The sequence below is a fragment of the Drosophila yakuba genome, chromosome X (assembly GCF_016746365.2).
Source record: "Drosophila yakuba strain Tai18E2 chromosome X, Prin_Dyak_Tai18E2_2.1, whole genome shotgun sequence".
Lineage (NCBI taxonomy): Eukaryota > Metazoa > Arthropoda > Insecta > Diptera > Drosophilidae > Drosophila > Drosophila yakuba.
This window is the reverse complement of record NC_052526.2, coordinates 5,281,664-5,298,358: the sequence shown is the minus strand read 5'-3', so window position 1 is coordinate 5,298,358 and position 16,695 is coordinate 5,281,664. Positions and strand designations below refer to the sequence as shown.

General features: G+C 40.5%; 1 protein-coding gene across 10 annotated transcripts in view; it reads left to right on the top strand.

The window, feature by feature from the left end:
- LOC6524324 (cAMP-specific 3',5'-cyclic phosphodiesterase) overlaps nucleotides 1-16,695 on the top strand; it is a 98,663-nt gene that overhangs the window by 52,523 nt on the left and 29,445 nt on the right. The window lies entirely within an intron of this gene.

Sequence of the window (16,695 nt, the reverse complement as noted above, 5' to 3'; positions counted from 1 at the left end):
TTTTTTTTTTTGTTTTTGTTATTTTTTTATTATGGGTATATGTACATATGTGCTCATTATTACTTGTATAACTTGGATAGCATTGCAAGGATTATTGGCCAAGTATGTATTCCAAGTCTTAAGAGATGGCTCTATGTGCGTTGCTCCCTCCTCAGAATTTGTGACCTTGAACTCGCCCCGTTGACATGGGGCAAAATGATCAAGTTGTATGGATCGGTTTTTAGTAACTTGCCTAGAATGTAATCTCACGTGAATCGTTTGATTTCCATTGATTATACCATAGTACTTATCTTTTGCCCGTCTCGAGTCCTTGATTTTGATTTTATTGCCTTATTCAACTAATTTGATATCATCTTATTCTTCTTCTCCACTTCAGTTGTGCATTCAAACGAAAACGAGAACGAAAATCAAATCAAATCAAATTGAATTTTCAGCTCCCGTTTTCCACTGAATGGGATCCTTCAGACGCCATCCGCCCACCGCCCACTTTTCGCTCTTTTCCGCTCAATCCCCATCCCTCTTCCGCCTGCGACGTTGCCACTTTTCAATGCGAAAAGTCTAACTCCATCGGCCATCGCGCGTTGATTTCTTAAATGTAATTTACCACGGGTCCGGCGTTTGGATCCGTTTTTGCCTCCCGCGTCCCGATTGGCCGATTTTGCCGCTTTCCTGGTTTTCCCGACCTTCAAGGCCCACGCCCCCAACATTTATCCTATTTATTTGCAAGGCAAAATTCTATTTGCTGCTTGGCTTGGTCGAAGCAAATCGAAATCAAAGCGAATATTGTAAACAAACGGGTGGCTGAAAATCCGAAGTAAACATTCTGTTTAGCATAAAGTCCAACCACTCTCGGCTTAAGCAAAAAGTTTCCAGTTGAAACCGAGAGGAATTACAAAATTACAAAATCCCAAATCCTTGGGACCCTTCGTTCCCACACTCGCCGCAGTAGAAGAGAAAATAATCAAGAGTCGCGTTTAAAATTTTTTCAATAATTCAGTTCCATGTTTGAGAGATATAGCTCACAAATCGACTTGCTCTACCATTATAATTAACTTTCATCAACATCAGCCTTAGAATATGGAGCTGGAGTCAGGATGTGCAGGATGTTGGATGTGTTTTAGAAAGCCATGTACCTAACTCCCTTTCTGTGGCCTTTCTCTGCTCCACAACAGAACGTTGAATAACATTCTGTCTTGTCACACACGAAATGGGCAGTAATTTCGAGTCGTACTTCTAGTCACGTATCGGCTATTAATAAACCCCCGAGACAACCCACGGAATTCCAAAGCGTCTTTGTGGTGCCCAACACACTCACCACTCACTCACCTTTTATGCAGCCTCGTTGATCGTGCAGTGGTTGTATTTTTATGGCCATGGCTGTGCGCTTATCTGACACTTTTATGCAGTTGCTTTAGCTCATCAAAAATCTTATGAAGCCATTGAAGTCTATAAATAGTTACAGTTTGGGCTGATTGCATTTTTATGTTCTGAATGCACTGCGCAAATAATAAAATATAACTGCTTCGATGTATTTAAATGGGTTGTTTAATACTCGGGAATATATAGATTTGTGACCATCACTGTGAACTACACTACTCAGTCGCATGGTTGGAAAAACAAAAGGGCAAAGTTCAAGTGATCGGCTTTGGATCAGATGCGATCTGATTTTGATTCCATTCGATTCCATTTGATTGGATTGGATCGCTTGAATCGCTTTGTTTTGTTTGGCGCCGTCTGAGTCTCTTCAGACTTGCCAAGATAATCAGCGGTGTTTCTTAGCTTTTATGGCTTACTGTGCCGGCCAATTGTTGCTGTAGCCGTGGCTTTCCATTAGCATTTAAATATTGATTTATGGCCGCGAATGTTATACAGATTTATGGCTAATATGTGTCCCAGCGATTGTTTTGGTAGCTCCAAGTTTTCGGCCTTAAGAGGTTAATCTATTGCTATCTCGTTTTAGACATAAATCATGCTGAAGTGTGCGCTTAGTGGGTTAAGCAAAAAACAGAGAAGAAAAAAATAAACTGCAAAAAACGGTAAAGGAAGGGGTGTGAGCGAGCTACTTTCGTCACTAAAATTGCTCTGACGATAAGCCATTATCTAATTGATAGCAAATTGCTGACTGATGTAAACGATTGAGGGCCGCTCGGTGTCGGACATTTATTTGATTGATTAATTGATTGATGGCTGGATGCACTCAGCTGTGATTGACTAAGCTTGGGGGGTGTTAGTTGTGCACGGAGAGAAATAATCTGGGCAGTTCGATTATGGCAAGCTGTGTAGATTCGTGAACTACGACATAACTAAATTAATCGATTTTAATGGAACTGCATTTTGTTAAATATCAAATTTCAACAGGATTATTTACTTTAAAAGAGCATATTTCATTGGCCAACTAGAAAGATTGCTATAGTATTTTCAATGCATTTTCACTTCCCTGCAGGTGGAGCTCTGCGCCAGTGTGTGTGTGCCGACTTTTTAATGTAGTTTTATGCGATGATTTATTGGCCAATTGCATTATCATGCCGTCCTCTTTTTGCACGCACTGCGTGGCTGCAGATTTATCGATTTTGTTTGGCGGTTTTGCAGTTTGGTTCTAAAAGCCTGACTTCCCCCTCCCCCACCGCAAACGAGTTGCCGTCTCTTTCTGCAAAGTGTGCGTGAGTTAATTTAAGCCTCTTTCTTTTATTTTTTATTTTTTTGCCCCCCTCCACCCCCCTCTTACGAACCATAAATTTTGTATTTATTGATTTTCATTTATGCTTGCCTTCCTGCTAAACAGCTGCTACACTTTACGACCCATCCGCCGCCCAATTCGCATCTTCAATCTATATAACGGTAAGCAATGGGCATCTGTATACCCGTTGCTTTCTAGCGCCCATGTGCCATGTGCCCGTCTCTTTTCCGTCGAGCAATTACGTGTTGTATGAAGTTCACCGCAAGCACTCGCCCCTCTCTTTCTACCCCTCTCGTTGGCTCGTTTCTCATTTTTATGATTCTCATTCCATCGACAAATAGGGGAATCCGATTGGGGGCGACGAGGGGTTAAGAGGTTTGAGGTGATGTTATGGGCTAGGTGATAAACTTTTCGACGCGCGCTAATTGGATAACTCAAAAGTTTTGATTAATTCGACGCGATAGCTGCTAGCAAAAGGTCGCAGGGGAAACAAAAAAAAAAAGTTTAAAATTAAAAGTAAAAGTAAAAGCAAAAGGCATCAGAAACAGCAAATGTTTCGAAAGGTCAAAACTATTTTCGGACCAACAGATTAGGAAAAACCGATATACAAATATTAATTATTAAGATTTAGGCCGAAAGTTGGTAAGGCCGCTTAAATTTCTACATATATATGATCCTATATAATTCAACTAATTAATTGCTGCCCTACCGATTTTGTTCCATATCATTGCGTTGTTCTCTGAACTCTCAAGCTTTGAAGCACTATTTACATTAAAAATTCCTGTGCATGTAGAATGTATCCCAACATTCTTCGAACAGACGCAGCAGGAGCAATAATTGCAAAATGCCAGGGAAAACCGTTAAGGAAAATGCGAAAGAAAATGTGGGGTTCCAACCATGTGTGTGTTTGTGAATTCATAAGCGGGGTAAAATAAGTGGGCGTCTGCCTATTGCCATGCAGCACAAATAATTAAGCCTAATCAAATCGAAAATATCTGGGAAAATGTTTAGTCCTTTCTTTTTAAGCGATTTGGCAAAAATGCTTCCTGTTGCTTTTTAAAAAATTAACGAAAAATAATGCTCGGGAAAAACTAGGTCGCCTGCTCCAAGCAGCTCTACTTTTTCACATTCCCCACATCCTTGGCGGAATGAGAAATTTATGCTGCTTGCAGCTCAGGTGGAAAAGAAAGTTAGCTTTTTTCCGCTTTTTGCGTGTGTGTGCTTCTGCTGGGGAGCCATAAAACTGTTTGCGAAATGAGAAAAATTCGCTCGGGGGCATAAAAAAGAAAGATCATTTGGCAGCGGGGCGGTATTAAAGGAATATTTAAAGAGCAACCCGGAAAGTCTTTAATCGCGTTCAAGGGCCTATTGTTAATTAAACCGGATTTAAACCGGATATAGTCTAGAAGTATTATGGTATATCCTTGCAGTTGGAGGTATGCATTTTAATTTCCGCTTCGCGTCACATGTTCCCTGTGGCCTGTTGCCTCAAAAAATCCACATCAACGTCAAAGATTTCTGCTCTATCCATAGGATGTGTCTTTGTCTCTGAAAGACATTGATTTCAATAGCAAAATAAATGCGTAAATGTCACGTCATATCTATCCGATATAAACAAACTGTTGTGGGATCCATTGACCTACACATTTCTTTGCTACCGAATCCATAAAACTAGATTTTGATAAATTTCCTTGTTTGCCATTCCATTACAAAGCCATTTTTTTCCCCGTTTTCATGATCGTTATAAAATTGGTTACCCTCATATCTGGCAATCAATAACGCTGGACTTTTACAATCTAGAGAATGAAAATGAACTTCGCCAGACAAGCGACGCAATTTACAGAACCCCATTTATGAACCTGGTCTGAGTTTTATGATTGCGGAAAAACCATATCATAAGCCCCCTTATAAATTCTATTTATAAGGTCTGGTTTTCGAGAGAGTTTTTCGATGCCCCAGTCACATTATGAATGTGATTTGCTTCGTGTTATGAAATCTATATGGTTCTGCGATGTTTTAAAACCTTAATGACATGTTTTCCATATTTTATCATGCGATATCTACACTCTTATAGCATCAATGTACAAATTGTTTGTTTAGAGCTGATATAATAACTTCTCACCATTTTGCTATTGTTTATGCACCCAAAGCCACCATTTTAAGGCAAAATTTGTTTACTAACTGCCTGCGAGGCACGATTACGATTATTGTTGAACCAATTTTGCGAAGGCCCAATTAGCCGGGCTCATCGGCTGCCGTTTTACGATCCGATCCGACTTAATTGCCCGATCTTTATGGTTTAATGACCGATCATTTCAGCTATATATCTGTGGCCCAATATACAATTATCGATATGGCGTGGCGCGATGCAATTTTGTGCTCGCCCACAAGGTGTCTTGACCCTTTTTAGCGCAACTGTACCATTTCGGGGGAACATCACGGGGAAGGAAAACACATTTCCATTTGCCATTTCCCTCGTACTCTTGTTTTCTTTGGCCCTCTGTCTCCTCTTTTTTTTTGCCGCTGCCAGTACTTTTGTCTTTGAGCCAAAGTTGTTTGGCAAAACTTTTGCACAGCAGCCAAAGCAAAGTTCCCCATTTTGCCCCTCGCCACTGTTTTTTCTCTTCCTGGGTCAGGAAGTATTTCGAAATTGCATAAAGTCACTTTCAGAGCAAAGATTTCAATTAAAGTTGTTTCTTTGCCATTTTTTTGTTTCTGTTTTTTAGCAGCAGCAGAGCTGGAAATTCGATTGGTACCAAAGTGGCATGATGAAACTGTCATGGTTTGGGATTCCTTTGCGCAATTATTGCGCACGTTAAAACGCTCGTAAATTAATATAAATTGTATTACTACATATTTCATATCCTTTCCTTAGCAGCGTTTGAACTTATTGAAAAGCCAACATAATTTCCTCTTCGCTGTACATTTTACCACCTTCAAATCCTTACTTTGCCATCATATCTGGTCCAGTGGGACAAAAGCAGCCGATGAAAGAAAGACAAGAGATCTAAGTAAATAAAAACGTGGACTGCATTACATTAAAGTTGATCTAATGACCGGATACGTGATCTGACTTATGAAAAGGTGGAATGGAAAAGAGACGGGGCCGTGACCATTAATAGCCGCAAAGCGAATTAGCTAAAAAAAAATACTTCAAATACTGCAAATATATAGAAAAAGCGGAAAATTTTCTTTGAAAAGCGAAATTCAAGTCGTAAATGCAGCGATAAGCCAAATTACATATATTCAAATCGAATTATTACATAAAATCCACGAGCCGAAGAAGCGTAACCCGATTCATCTCCCAAATAAAATTAAAGCACTTACAACATTTTTATTGCATACATTTTGGGGCAGTGCGGTGGTATTGGGTTCGGTGGGCTAGCGTTATGAGCTCTCTGACGTAAAAGCTCTCACACAGATACGCAGATTGTCGGCAGCATCGCATAAATATTAATAAAGACATAAAGAATTGATTGAATCGAAAGCGAACGCACTCGTGAGCATTACGTGAGGCTTAGAGATGGGCGCGTGACAGTCGCACAAATTAGGGATCGGTATTACTTGGAAATCCATAAATTGGAATGCCACAAGTGTGGTTCAAAGTTGTGAATACTTGCACTTTGATTGCAAACATAAATATTATTTTTAGTACCCTTATTTGCATAACTTAAGATGTGAGTTATCGTTTTAAGTTTGCATTTTTAGGCAAAAGTTTAGCTTATTTGTACACATTATTTGTCAAAGAGTGTCTACCTAAGAACTCGGGTAACTCGCTCGTTTTCATCCCGAATTATTTTGGCCCTTTTTAATGTTATAATTTTGAGGGTTTACAAGTTGTCTTCTAATGAGTTTTGTGTGCTCAAATTGAAAATTTCAGCGTGAGCAAATACAGAACACACACACACACAGCACTTAAGTGGGAGCTTCGACGGGGATGAAAAGCTGTAAATTGTGCGGTCGGCGTTTCGGGATCTCGAGTTCTTGATTATGCGATGCTTCTCTTGATAAACTTGCCCGAAAATCCCCCTTCTGTCCGCCAAGCCCACACATTTTGTTTTTCGTGTGGAAAATGTTCCCTCTTCTCTTTTTGGGTGTTGAAAACTTTTTGGCACAAATATTTTTATGTAAATTGTTCCTGGCGTTTATTCATTTATATGTATGTGTGGGTGGTGGTCTCCGGGCGACACATATACACATGTACATTGTTCTTGACATTTTCATAATTTAACTTTACTTTCCCGAAAAAGAAGGGGATATAAAAACATATGCATATAGAATACAAAACTTGACTTGCAGTTCATTTGAAAGTTGATTAGTGAGAGAACTTGTCTTTCATTTTCATTCCTTTATTCTCTTCTCTTCCCTGATTTTCTTATATTCTTCTCGAGACATTCTTCGTTTATTCTCAAGAGACTTTTTTGAGATGAGAGAGACTCAAGCACGTTTGTTGCCGTTTTTTCCCCTTCAACATGATGCTTTTATTTTCTTTGCGCATTTTTGTAATGAGCTGTTGGATAATGAAGGCAAAAGGTAGACGAAGTGGATAAAGTTTTGAGTTTTTCTTGGCAACAAAACTGCGGAATGCTCTTATTGTTCCAAATAATTATTTTTGCTTAAAAGGTTTTTCTTTTTTTTTTTTTGTTAATGGGGTTGGAAGAGAAACATAAAGACCTAATAAAATAATACAATTACGTTTTTGTGCATACAAACTGACACCTATAAACTATAAATAATTTTCATTAATTGTTTTACAGCCTTTAGCTGTCTTCTTTTAAATTAGTTTTTCTTAAACTAATTCCATTTAGTCTTGACAGATTTAAGTTGAGTATATGTAGGCCCCAAGTGTCCGCAGGACGTTGACAGCTAACGAAACTTGTGCAAAAATGGCACATAAGAAGCAGATTTTCAGGTAGCCGGGGGTTTCCAAGGGGCTCAAGAAGAATAAAAGGAGGCACGACAAAAAAAGCAACGACAACACTTAATGTTGCATACTTTTCGAGGTCCTTGTGCCAGTAACGTTTCCGTTCATTCTACTTTTACGCTTGCTTTGACTGTGTGCGTCCACATGGACACACATGGACAGCTGGAAAAGCGCGAGCAGAAATCACACGAACACACACACAGGCTTACTTGTACCTTTTGATTTGTATGCCTACTTTGAATTTTCTACTGAATTATCCACACACCACACTCCGCACCCCGCACCCAGCACCCCGCAGCACTACGACAAATAACCAACTGCCCCTGGTACGTACGGAACTCCACACTTCATAAGGACCTCAATCTCTACACAGTTAAGGAACAAATTGGGAGACACACAAGTCGATACACTGACAGACTACTGAGTCACAGCAGCCTTCTTGCAAGACGTCTTATCCCCGCTCGACCTCTGAGACGACTCAAAAGGCAAGGCTTTGCCAAGACATTTGGACGGCAGTAAAAACTGCTATGTATATATGCTCATACTTCACTAATATGTATATAGTGTTTGGTTACCCCTAGGATATTGCTCCCCTGTGATGTTAAGATACAATATTATGATGTACGGATTCTTCACTTAATAAATAAATGTAAAAAAAAAATTTTTAAAAATTTAGTAATCGCCGTAGATCTTAGAAATAAATTCAGAAAAAGCTAGAATAAACTTCAAGGCTTGCTTATTTAGTTAATGCTTATTTTTGTTTTCGAAAGTTTCGAAAGAGGTGTTTCGCCCCATGGCGAAATAATTTTAACTCTGGTTTTCAAAATGTTGTTTCCAGACTTTCATATTTCGTATTCCATTAGCTCGTCTTGTATCGCGCGCTCTCGTGAATTTCCATCTGCTTTGCATCCGCTCAATTCAATTCATCTCACATTTCACCTTTTTCCGGATCTTTTATGTTTTTTTTTTTCACCCGACTTTCCCTTTGCTTTTCCCTTTAACAACTCGTGACACTTCTTACACTTGACTTTTCTTGTTTCGCATTGTTCTTATCTCACTTGACTCTGGGCTCTATCTGTGCTTTTTGCACTTTTGCACTTTATTACACTTCCGCTTTTCCGATTTCAGCGTGTTTCTTTTGCTTCTTCTTCCGCTTTTCTGCATTTCTGGGTTTTTCCACATGCAGTTGGCTGCTGCCTCTGCGGTTGTGTGTATTATGTATTTTATTTTTCATATTGTTGAGTGGATTGGATTGCGACTGCCACTTTACTGGCGGGCCTTAGGTTTTCCACTTCTCATCTTTTTCAAAGCCTGCAGCCGCGTTTCATTGTCTTTGTCTTCTGCTTCTTTGTCTGGTTAAATGCCAGACAGAGAAAAACTGAAAGAAAGCTGCGAAATGTTATCAACAAAATGCATGGGAAGATGTTTGAAATTTAAATTTCTACAGAAGCGATTCTTTGGTTGGTTTGTGGTAGTATAACTTTAATTTCATTCGATGAACTAGTTGGAAATAGATTTTTCAACCATTTGAAACGAAATCGTCAACTTTGTTCCACATATATTTGGTAGTCACGTCGTAAAAGGAAATGTATGTGGGTGGTAAACCCTTTCATGAAAGTGAGTGCGCCGTCAAACAGAAATATATATTAATATACCTCAATGTGACCGCATTTATATACGTCTTACTGTCTTCCTGTCTCCCTCCCACTCGCTGGGCACTTCGTCCGCTTTCACCCATCGCTCACATCGCCTGTCAAGCTGTCTCTTTTGCTCCTTTTACGTATTTGCATTTGTAGTAAAAACGCTTAAAGTGGAATTTTATTTCCTGTTTCGCCCTTTTAACAGCCTCTATTGGCCCTTTTTGTTTGGCTTCTCCGTTTATTGCTGCGTCCCTCGCTTTTTGTATTTCTAATGCCATTTTCATACGCATTTCCTTCGCTCTCCTTTTGGCGGCTGAAATATTTTTATGCGATATTTTTTATATGGCCAAACAAAATTGCGATGATGTGAATGTGAATGGGAAAGCGAAATCGATTTGGAGTAAAAAGCGTCTCTGCCAGGAAATAATGAAGATTCAAATATTTTTAAGCATCATTTTTCGTGCTATGTGTACGTACTTTCACATATTAATATATATTTTAAAATATTATTATTATTAAGAATTATGTGAATAAATACATCTGCTACTACTACTTTCCTGCGCCCTTTTGGCGCAGACTGTACTGGCTGTGCTGTGCTGTGTGTCTGCCCTGTTTTGTGTTTCTGTGTGTGGTGGCAACTCTTTTATGTTTGCGTCGAAATCCTGCAGGGATTTCACCTACTTATCGGGGAGGAGGCCCAGTCCACTTACTCCACTCCACTCGCACTCATCATATCATTCTGCTCTGCTGCTCGCCGGGCATTTTCAATTTCTTTTCATTTTGCCGTTTTTATTTTCGTTATTTGGTATTATTTTTTTTTTCATTGCCTTTTCCGTTTTTTGCCCAGCAATCAACGTACTATGAAAGGCCATAAGCAGGATGAAGCAAGTGGATATTGTGTAATGGTAATGGTGTATTGTGTCTGTTAACGGATTTTGTGAGATTGCCACTGGCCCACTTTTAGACGTCACTCCCTTGCTGCTTTTAATTTTAATAAATGCTCAGCGGCTTACACAAATCATCGCGCTCTCGCTTTTAAAGCAGACTTTGGGGCTTTGGCCACACTATAGTGTTGATATAACGATCAATTAAGGGCGTTAAGACACATCCCCACATCGCCACATCCCACACATGCGTGTGTGCATTAAATATGTAATCGCCTGGCCGGAGATAATTATGCCCAAAGGTAAAAGGCAATTGACTTGGCTTACTTCCTTCACCCGCCTTGAGCCGCCAGCTTTACACACTTTTACCTGGATTTTCCCTGCCCTCCATATTTTTCGCCGCCAAGGTCGTCATCATCATCGCTTTTTAAACATTTAATTTTAATTTAATTTATGCGCACACTGACAAGCAAGCACTACCATCACATCCACCTTGTGAAAGTGCTCGACGCATCTCAGTTTACCGCACACCACGCACAGCAAAAACCAGCCATTCACTTGCCCATACGAACCCCGGAAACCACCCATCCACCCACTCAAACCGACTGGGCAGGTGTATTAAATGATTATCAACTCATTAAGTCGCCTGGATCAGCGATCAGTTGCCTGAACGGCAAAGGGCTCAAAACGGTTTCAATTTCGTTGCATTTCCACGTAATGAACAAATTGTAGTTCTTTGGGGGCGAACAAATTAGTGAATAGGGCGAGTTGAAATTCTTTTAAACTTCACTTTTGCCAAGTGGAGTTGTGTTTTCAACATTAGTTTTTCCGTTTCCGTATGCTCCGTTTCACGAACATTGTTATTTTCCGCCTTTTCCAAGGCTCTAACTACTTGCAGTTTATAACGCCTCACAAGTGCCATTAATGTGCTCACACAGATACCGAAACACGCGCACACACAAACACAACGAAGTCCACAGATTCGCACGCACACAAAAAAGGCTTTGGCTTTGAGGCTGACTTGAGTGCTTATGCATTTTTGTTGCTCTGGCACTAGTACAAACACACACTCAGACAACGGACAGACAGCACATCCAAACAAGTTCATACAGAGACATTCGCAGAGACAGATGCAGATACAGATACAGATACATAGACAGATACAGCTACAGAAACTAAGGCAGATACAGATACAGATACTGACGGGAACACAGATACACACATAGGCAGTCGATTGTAGCTACAAGCATAATCGTTGCTTATTGGCAGCTGCTGCCTGGCATCGTCGAGCGATAAAGATGAAAACGATGATGGCGCAACTGTGCGATAGAGACGACGGCGTCGGAAGGGCGGTAGAAAAGGAGAGCAGATATTTTCAACATCTCCACTTTAACGAAAGTCAAAAGGGAAAACTCCACCCGAATACGGGAGTACTTTAAGAGCAGTTAAGGGTTTTCGCAGAAGTTTATTATGCTTAAATAAATCTTCCTAGATGAACACTAAATTTAAGCAAAACTTTGCTTTGTTGAACACTTTCCCCAGTCTATCTTTATAGAGTGCTGTTTCCAAAGCTGAAAGGTGACACTTTGGACGCTTGATGAAATAAGAGCAAATTTCGCTGATGGAACGCCACTCGCGCTCGCACACACAGACACACTCACACACACACCTGACTTTTTGAAGCCTCCCCTTTCATGCTCATCAGATCCCCTGCCCTTAACATAAAGCATACTTTTAGGCAGCGTTTTCACTGTCACATTTAATTGAGTTTCCCTTGCCTGGCGCTAAAAGCAACGTCGTTTACAGCACCCTCGTCCGTGGATCCGATGAGCATTTTTAAGATTCCTCAGCTGCGCCTCTGCTGTGCCGCTTTTCCCACCATCCTTCCCTTCACTCCATTTCCTTCATTGTTCTCGTTGGCATCATTTAATTGTCATAAGACTTCATTCCTTTTGCCAGGGGATGTCCCAGAAAAGGAGGGTGATATATGCTGCGATCCCAGCAATTTTTCTGACTAATGTCAAAACAACAAGCACAGCTATCTGTTCAACTTCTCTAAAAGAAGCGACTACAATTGAACGCCTAGCTAGGAATAAAAAAAACGCTAGTGTCTTTTAGGTTTAAATAAGAAGACACCGCAAATTCTTTAGCATTGTCGGAAATAATATTATAATGTGTAGTTCAAATTATTATATTGGCACAGCTTCTTATAAATATGAAGAGGGTAATATAAAGTCAGCTGTCTGGCAATAAACTTCACAGCGAGAGTGGAAAAAACTCAAGAAATGTGCGAGGAGTCCGCTTTGACGTCATCAGTTTGCTATTCAATTTGCAGCTACAAAGGAAAGTACGGCTCATAAAGCGAGATGAAAGGCAATCGATGATGGGTAAAAGTGGTTTGGGTTAGCTTGTAATTCTATTGAGTTTCGTATTTAGCTTTAATGTAATAAATATCTCAGAAACTTTCTTGGCCTCCGGCTAAATCAGCTTAAAAGTAGGCAACACAATTTTGCAGCCAAACTAAACACACATACACAGGCACACACACATTTGTGCATTGCTAACCCGATTTGCCAACACTTTTAGTCTTAATTATATTTCTACATAATTTAATTGCAATCTCTTCTGCTACTTTTTATTTTCCTATAGTATATGATGAGGTGGTGTGTGTGTGTATTTTCCTTAAAGTGCTAAATAAATTTTTCGTGAATTATGCAAGGGAAAGGGGCGCGTAGGTTACGTGCGGCAAGTGGGGCGTGGCAAGTGGGTTAAGTGTGTTAGCTGGGCCAACAAACTGACACATCTAAGACTCGGCCGGAATGCGAACAGGAAATGATGCAGCCCATGTGGCCCATCCAAGGGTTAAGGCAAGTGGGAGATGCAGGGAAGTGGAGTAAAGTGAAGTGAAGTAAAGTGGGAGCCAGGGCCATTTAATCTTGGCCATTCTGAGGCTCGTTGGCTGGCCAAAAAGACTGGGCGCTGAAAGTCTGAGAATAAACGGGGCGCATAAATACTAGGATGCTATGACCATCGAACAAATATTATTATTTCTTGCTAAATTCGATATCAAAGCGTTGTTATTAGAAATTATCTGAATAAATATTGTTCTGCTGCATTTGTTCTAGTTTTTGCTTCTTCGACAGTCACATTATTGCAACACAAAGCAATTAGGAACCAGATTAAATGGAAACGAAAAATCTACAGAAATAACTAAATCTATTACGTGCGTTTTATTCATATTTATTATTTTCTTCTCCAGTTGTATTTCATATCCATAACGGAAATCTCTCGATTTCGTTGCACATTCTTCGTTTAATTATATTTTATTGGATCTTTTTTTAAATATTCCGACTGCAAGTGTAGGTGAAATGTGTAAGGAGTCGTGGCTTCTCATTTTTTTTTCTTGAAAAATTCTTTGTATGGCTGGAAAATCATCTCATGTGAAAAGTGCGTAATGAATGCAATTCCTGTAATTTTCCCAAAGGAATCCAGATACGCAGAGAGAGAGAGAGAGAGAGCGACAAAGAGAGAGAGAGGGAGAGGGGGAGAGTTATGCTTGTTTGCTGCATGAAATTGTACTATTTCGCAAGCAAATCCGAAACGCAATCATTGAAGTTTGAAGGTTCTTCCATGCACATTAAGCATACGCAGCGTTGCGTTGGAATAGCTCTTCACCCCCGATTTTAAATGCTTGCCAAATATTTTATCCATTACGCCATGCATTTTGGCCTTGTCCCCCGTCCCTCGTTCCTCCCGCGCCCAAAACCTATGCGCATATTTTGAAAGATGTTTTGCATTAAGAGGGGTAGCATTATTTATGACGTCGCTGGCAGCGGATATTAGGGCTGATGATAATGATGATGGCCATGGCGACTATGATTATGATTACTATGGCTCTGTGCTGCGCTGCGCTGATGATGTTGTTAATGGAAGGCACTGCACTCCCCATTCCTTTCCAACCCTTCCCTTCCCTTCTCTTCCCTTGCCGTCACTTCAGTTCCACTTCTACACACACTTTGAAGTGCCAAGTAGTTTGAACTAAATTTCGAGTGATGGATGCTGGTTTATGGGGGGCTTCGAGTGGGGCCTTAAGGGCTTAATGGGGTTCAAGTAGAGTGCAGCTTTTGGGATGAGTAATTTTGAATCAATTTGACTTAGCTATTTTCGACTTAACTAACTTGAGCTGCGAACCAAATCTCTGCGCATTTGACTATGCCTCAGTCCATTTTAATTTAATCTTTATTATTATGGCGCATTCTCCGGTAGTATTACACTGTTTCCAGTGTTCCGCTTTAGTTCTGAAGTTTTATTTTATTTTTTCCACTGTCTGCGTCGATTTGGTCAACTTTTATGCTCGGTTTCCCCCTATTTTTTTTGTCTTTGTTTCTATGTGGAGTGTTGGCGCCGTGCAGTCTGAAAGTTTTTCTTGTTGTCTGACGAGATTCGTATTTCGATTTGTCCCTTTTTTGGGACAGAGGCAGCATTTTTATTAATGAAACACTGTGTCAACACTCTGCGAGGGAGCGAGAAGGCGATTGGAGAGCGACAGAGAGGCAAGAGGGCTGCGCACACAAGTACAATGTATAAATATTATGTAAACACGCAAACAATGAAGTGATTTGTTGCTACTTAAATTTAGCCCCCGAGAGGGATCCACCAACAACAAGCTGGAGGAGGTGCCTGATAATAGGGGGAGGGGATGCTGCACACACACACACACACTCACACAAAAAAGCAGCGGCACTCATACACTCATACAGTTGCGGGCAGACCAATAGAATTACCTAAAAGAAAAGAATAACACATCTTGAGTTTAAACAAACACCAAACAAATTTTTCGGCGTTGACTCTCTTTAAAAAGTAACTAAAAGCATATTAACGCGTACGTTTAAAGACTTTTTGAAATGTTCAAAATCGATGGCACTTTTAATTTTGAGAATCTGGCATCTGAACTATTGACTGCTGCTGTAGAAGTATGCGCCTAGCCAGAGTGGAATTAGTTGCAAAGGAAAAGCAGAAAAAGCAACAGAGAGCTGGAAAAAAGAATTGAAAGGAAATATTTGTGTGGGTGTCTGTATTTGTGTTTGTGTGTAGACCACTGCCAGAGTGTGTGTGTGTGTGTGTGTGTGTGTGTGTGTCTGAACAGGCGCAGTCGCTGTGAAAGTAGCAAACAGGGCCCAAGGCATTCCTTGAAAAGGGGCTGATGTTCGCTGGAAAGGAGAAAGCGCGGCCCTGTTTCCAGCTTGTTTAGCAACACTTAGAAAAAAGGGGGCCACAAGAGATGAGCAGATGGAAGGAGGTTGAGGAGGGACTGGAGGGCATGTGGTGGAAGCCAAGGATTCGAAGGATATTGCAGTGCCACCTGTGACGCAGTGCTCTCACGCTAGATGGCGCTGCAATGCCAAATGGAAACCAGCGGATCGAAGTATGTGGCACTTGTAAATGCTGCAGGATCCTAGAACAGTCTGCTTAACCTACGACGTCCGTAGTTTTAAATTTTTAAATTTGCATTAAAAACAGTCTAGTCTCTAATAATTTGCTTATTTATGCAACAAGCTGGCTTAATATTTTATGCCATTTAAAGTTTTCTTACGTAAAGTTAGGATTATTTATTAATTAAATGGAAATATTTTCCAAGCTCTCCTTGGACATCTCTCACTGGTATTTAGAAATAGGAATAAGAGACGTGTTCTTGCTGCGCTTAATTCACTTTGGATGCCCATCCTTCCCGCTTTTCCTTTTGCCTTTTGCCCCTTCGTGTCAAGTTTTCCCAGCCGCTATTCCTAGGTTTTACCTCTCGGGTTTTTCTTTTTTAATGCAATTTAAACAAATTAAAAAGTAGTGCGTGCCATAAAGGGGAAACTGCACGGGGGTTTCACCAGCAGCAGCAGCTTCATTAACTTCTGCCTCCATTAAGATTCGTTATGCTTCTTGAGCTCGTAGCCTTATGACAACTTTAATTAATCGCAATTAAGTTAGGCTAATATTGGCTGTAAAAATTCCAGCTTTTAAGAATTGACTCTCTTCTTTGCGATGGTGTTTTGAGGGAAAAGTTTAAGGCTGTATATGTGGTAAAATGCGTTTTATTTTTATTGAATATCAAAGAAGTTGGCACGTGAAACCTTCCAGTCCGGAAATCTGAAAACCCATCTAATCCCTCATCCTTAGCTTCCCTGCTGCCCAGCTCCCCTTCCCCCGTTGCTGCACTGCCGGCTCATTGTTAAATCATTTCAATTATGGTTGAACTAAAAAGTAGCTAGTTTAGGTCAACGGGGCAGGGTTGTGTGTGAGTGTGTGTGGGTGTGCGTGCAGGATGATGGAGAAGATACTGAGATAGCAGTAAGGAGCATCATCAGTTGGGTAAGCCGCTCAGGCAACAGCAGCAGCAACAACAACGACGAATGCGTCCTTTAGGGGTCCTTAATGCCCCCCTCCCCCCACCATCCTGGCCCCCGTTGTCGTTGTTGTTGGTGTTATCCTGTGCTTCTCCATACAACTTGGACAACAATTTTTGTTGTCTTCCTAACAAGGCAAAAAGAAAAACGAGAAGTAGGAACCTTTACAAAGCGA